Source organism: Schistocerca piceifrons, unplaced genomic scaffold, assembly GCF_021461385.2.
Source record: "Schistocerca piceifrons isolate TAMUIC-IGC-003096 unplaced genomic scaffold, iqSchPice1.1 HiC_scaffold_1044, whole genome shotgun sequence".
Classification (NCBI taxonomy): domain Eukaryota; kingdom Metazoa; phylum Arthropoda; class Insecta; order Orthoptera; family Acrididae; genus Schistocerca; species Schistocerca piceifrons.
This window is the reverse complement of record NW_025726846.1, coordinates 57,501-62,500: the sequence shown is the minus strand read 5'-3', so window position 1 is coordinate 62,500 and position 5,000 is coordinate 57,501. Positions and strand designations below refer to the sequence as shown.

General features: G+C 52.6%; 1 non-coding gene across 1 annotated transcript in view; it reads right to left on the bottom strand.

The window, feature by feature from the left end:
• The window catches only part of LOC124726105, a 1,909-nt gene extending 838 nt beyond the window's left edge, over positions 1–1,071 (bottom strand). Inside the window, exon 1 of the ribosomal RNA XR_007006716.1 lies at positions 1–1,071. This exon is cut by the window's left edge and continues 838 nt beyond it. This is a non-coding gene — a ribosomal RNA (small subunit ribosomal RNA).
• Positions 1,072–5,000: the final 3,929 nt, after the last annotated feature.

Sequence of the window (5,000 nt, the reverse complement as noted above, 5' to 3'; positions counted from 1 at the left end):
TCTTGATTAATGAAAACATACTTGGCAAATGCTTTCGCTTCTGTTCGTCTTGCGACGATCCAAGAATTTCACCTCTAACGTCGCAATACGAATGCCCCCGCCTGTCCCTATTAATCATTACCTCGGGTTCCGAAAACCAACAAAATAGAACCGAGGTCCTATTCCATTATTCCATGCACACAGTATTCAGGCGGGCTTGCCTGCTTTAAGCACTCTAATTTGTTCAAAGTAAACGTGCCGGCCCACCGAGACACTCAATAAAGAGCACCCTGGTAGGATTTCAACGGGGTCCGCCTCGGGACGCACGAGCACGCACGAGGCGGTCGCACGCCTTCGGCTCGCCCCACCGGCAGGACGTCCCACGATACATGCCAGTTAAACACCGACGGGCGGTGAACCAACAGCGTGGGACACAAATCCAACTACGAGCTTTTTAACCGCAACAACTTTAATATACGCTATTGGAGCTGGAATTACCGCGGCTGCTGGCACCAGACTTGCCCTCCAATAGATACTCGTTAAAGGATTTAAAGTGTACTCATTCCGATTACGGGGCCTCGGATGAGTCCCGTATCGTTATTTTTCGTCACTACCTCCCCGTGCCGGGAGTGGGTAATTTGCGCGCCTGCTGCCTTCCTTGGATGTGGTAGCCGTTTCTCAGGCTCCCTCTCCGGAATCGAACCCTGATTCCCCGTTACCCGTTACAACCATGGTAGGCGCAGAACCTACCATCGACAGTTGATAAGGCAGACATTTGAAAGATGCGTCGCCGGTACGAGGACCGTGCGATCAGCCCAAAGTTATTCAGAGTCACCAAGGCAAACGGACCGGACGAGCCGACCGATTGGTTTTGATCTAATAAAAGCGTCCCTTCCATCTCTGGTCGGGACTCTGTTTGCATGTATTAGCTCTAGAATTACCACAGTTATCCAAGTAACGTGGGTACGATCTAAGGAACCATAACTGATTTAATGAGCCATTCGCGGTTTCACCTTAATGCGGCTTGTACTGAGACATGCATGGCTTAATCTTTGAGACAAGCATATGACTACTGGCAGGATCAACCAGGGAGCTGCGTCAACTAGAGCTGAGCAGCCGGCCGCCCGGGAGTGTGTCCCGGGGGCCCGCGCGAACACGCAAGCGTCCGCTCAATCATTCTGCAAACAGGAGGAGGCTGAGCTCCCCTGCACAATACACCTCGAAACCCTCTCAGGTCCCGGCGGCGCGCAGCGCCGTCCCAAGTACTTGGTCGGGTTCGAGAGAGGCGCAATCGCCCGGAGTTAGGCGAGTAGACGCTTTCGGTGCGACCACCCGTGCTCCCAACTGAGCTTGCCGCTGCCGACAGAGGCCCGGGAGCGTGCTGTCGTGGCATTGCCGGCGGGAGACAACACGCGCCACCTACGGTGACCGGCAGCTCCAACGCCAGCGCCACAGAAGGACAAAAGCCCCACTTGGGTGCCGAAGCGAACTCTCCCAGCACAGCGCACGCGCCAACACATCCGCACAGCTGCGATACAAACCACCAGCGAGAACCGCTGGGGCGACCGAGCAGCAGACGGCGTCGCGGCGCCGAGCGCCGGGCGGCGGCGCATCCTCAACGCACACAGTCCTCAATCGGACCAGCACACTGAAGATGTCCACCGCGCTTCGCACCGGGCCCGCGAGGACCTACTTTGGCCGCACGGCGCCGCGCGCAGGGTGCGCCGGCGCGCAGCTGCGACGCCTGCCGCGTCCGTCGGCCGGCGCGCCTGCCACTGGCCGCCCCCACCAGCCGGCTGTAGCGCGTGCGCCCACGCACCGCGCGGCCAGCACGCCGGGAGGCGCCCCCTCACCGGCCGGGGACGGTCCCACCCAGCCACCGCCGCGTATCGCTTCACACCCAGATGCCGTTCAGTTTCGTCGGCATGGTGGGTATCGCTGGAACAACCGGTTCGTACCTCAACCTATCGTCGCCATCACCGATTCACCCCTAGCGAGAACAACCGCACCACAACAGGTTACCATTTGTTCATTTGCGTAACTTCACCAGAAAACGCAGGCGTCCATCGCCATTTGCAACTTCAACGATTATTGCATGCCTGTGTCAGGTGTCACGCCACACTACGTCTGCCCACATACACGCAACAAAATGTGCACGCCTAGACAATACGTGGAAGGTGGCCCCCGTACGTATGCGATGTCCATTGCTCGAACGACTGTCAACCGGCCTCTGTAGCATGTCGCAGATATGGAACGCGGTGCACCATGCCATCACGGTGTGTGAGGAGAGACGACTAGGTCCGAATACATCAACAGACAGCTCATGCTGATCGCCATCCACGGCGTCCGTTCCTCCCACACGTCTCTATGGCGTACCACACTGCAATCCAGCTCTCATAGGGAGACGACACGTAGCTGCGTGCACAATATTTGCACTGTATGGTCCGCCGTTTTTGGGCGCAGTCGTTGTACGGTCACACATGTGCCACGATGTATCATTCGGTACATAAGGACGAATGTGCAGTACAGATTGTGGTTTACGCGTACGACATTAGCGGACGGTTGACACAGGCCGCACCACAACGTAGCCTGAGTACGTCGCATGCGAAGGGCATTGAACATGCAAACTTCTCACCAACCAGCTTGCGAAGGCAGGGGGGCAAGGTGGGGACGTGGGGAGGGGCGGCATGTACGTCCTGCTGCCATCCACATTACAGTGTACAGCAGGAGCATGTGGAAAGTCAGCAAGACTTGCAAGGTGTTTAACATGAAGCGATACACAGGGGAGCGGGCAGTGCGAGTAGCGAACTATATTGCGAGGGTTGCGGGTGGGCAACACTACACTAATTGAACGAGTCGTATAACAATTACAGAGCAGGTTTAGGCGACAACATGGGTTACGTTAGGGGACAACGTGGGTTACGTTAGGGGACAACGTGGGTTACTTTAGGGGACAACGTGGGTTAGGTTAAGGCACAACGTGGGTTAGGTTAAGGCACAACGTGGGTTAGGTTAAGGCACAACGTGGGTTAGGTTAAGGCACAACGTGGGTTAGGTTAAGGCACAACGTGGGTTAGGTTAAGGCACAACGTGGGTTAGGTTAAGGCACAACATGGGTTAGGTTAAGGCACAACATGGGTTAGGTTAAGGCACAACATGGGTTAGGTTAAGGCACAACATGGGTTAGGTTAAGGCACAACGTGGGTTAGGTTAAGGCACAATGTGGGTTAGGTTAAGGCACAACGTGGGTTAGGTTAAGGCACAACATGGGTTAGGTTAAGGCACAACATGGGTTAGGTTAAGGCACAACATGGGTTAGGTTAAGGCACAACATGGGTTAGGTTAAGGCACAACATGGGTTAGGTTAAGGCACAACATGGGTTAGGTTAAGGCACAACATGGGTTAGGTTAAGGCACAACATGGGTTAGGTTAAGGCACAACGTGGGTTAGGTTAAGGCACAACGTGGGTTAGGTTAAGGCACAACGTGGGTTAGGTTAAGGCACAACATGGGTTAGGTTAAGGCACAACATGGGTTAGGTTAAGGCACAACATGGGTTAGGTTAAGGCACAACATGGGTTAGGTTAAGGCACAACATGGGTTAGGTTAAGGCACAACATGGGTTAGGTTAAGGTACAACATGGGTTAGGTTAAGGTACAACATGGGTTAGGTTAAGGTACAACATGGGTTAGGTTAAGGTACAACATGGGTTAGGTTAAGGTACAACATGGGTTAGGTTAAGGTACAACATGGGTTAGGTTAAGGTACAACATGGGTTAGGTTAAGGTACAACATGGGTTAGGTTAAGGTACAACATGGGTTAGGTTAAGGTACAACATGGGTTAGGTTAAGGTACAACATAGGTTAGGTTAAGGTACAACATAGGTTAGGTTAAGGTACAACATAGGTTAGGTTAAGGTACAACATAGGTTAGGTTAAGGTACAACATAGGTTAGGTTAAGGTACAACATAGGTTAGGTTAAGGTACAACATAGGTTAGGTTAAGGTACAACATAGGTTAGGTTAAGGTACAACATAGGTTAGGTTAAGGTACAACATAGGTTAGGTTAAGGTACAACATAGGTTAGGTTAAGGTACAACATAGGTTAGGTTAAGGTACAACATAGGTTAGGTTAAGGTACAACATAGGTTAGGTTAGGTTAGGTTAGGTTACACGTTGTTGTAAGGAAAGGTGTAGGGGGGGGGGGGGGCGGGGGCGGCAGGTTCGTTGATAGTGATTATAGTAAGTGAATGCTTGTGACATGATCAGATTTGTCACGTCAGGATGCACCTTTGGCTTATTAGAGGCGGCGCTCCAATTCTATGCTTGTGTGAGACCTGTGTCTTTGACTCATGTCATTGTTTGTGCGCTGTGACAGGAGGTACTATTGTGATGTTGGGTGCACCGTTGTATAGGACATGTGTGGGTGTTGGTGCCTGGTCTGCGCAATGGTGGATGTCGAAAGGCTGGGATATTGTATTTTCCGCATGGACCTCCTGGTCTGGTTGTGATAGTGTGGATTGTGTAATGTGGCGGAGAAGATGCACTGGATGTTGTTCCATGCTGGTGCTTACATATTGTATGTGCGCCTGTTAGAAGCAGAGAGTGGTGCGTGATCAGAGTGTCTGGCTGACGTGTGGTTCCCATTGTGGGCAGACTCTTTCAGCATGTATACGGACAGTTGTGTATATTTGCTGTAGTTTGATGGCTCTGCATTGATTACTAATCAGCGCCGTGTGTACGGGTAATCTGGTTCCAGTCCAAAATGTTCCATCTGTGTACATTAGTGACAAAGACTCCCCCCATGCAGTGGGGCTCGGTCTGTTATAGCTCTTCCGCGTAATATATTTGCCCCACGTTTTTGCGACTGCGAGTGCGAGTGCAACGCGCATGGGGACCGACATGCTGATGGCTCGGTATCGGACGCCGTACAGTGAGCAACGCGATCGCGTCTCTCGCTCGTAAGTGGTACAGGTCGCGGCTCATGTATAGGGACAGCGGGAATGTCGCATATTGGAA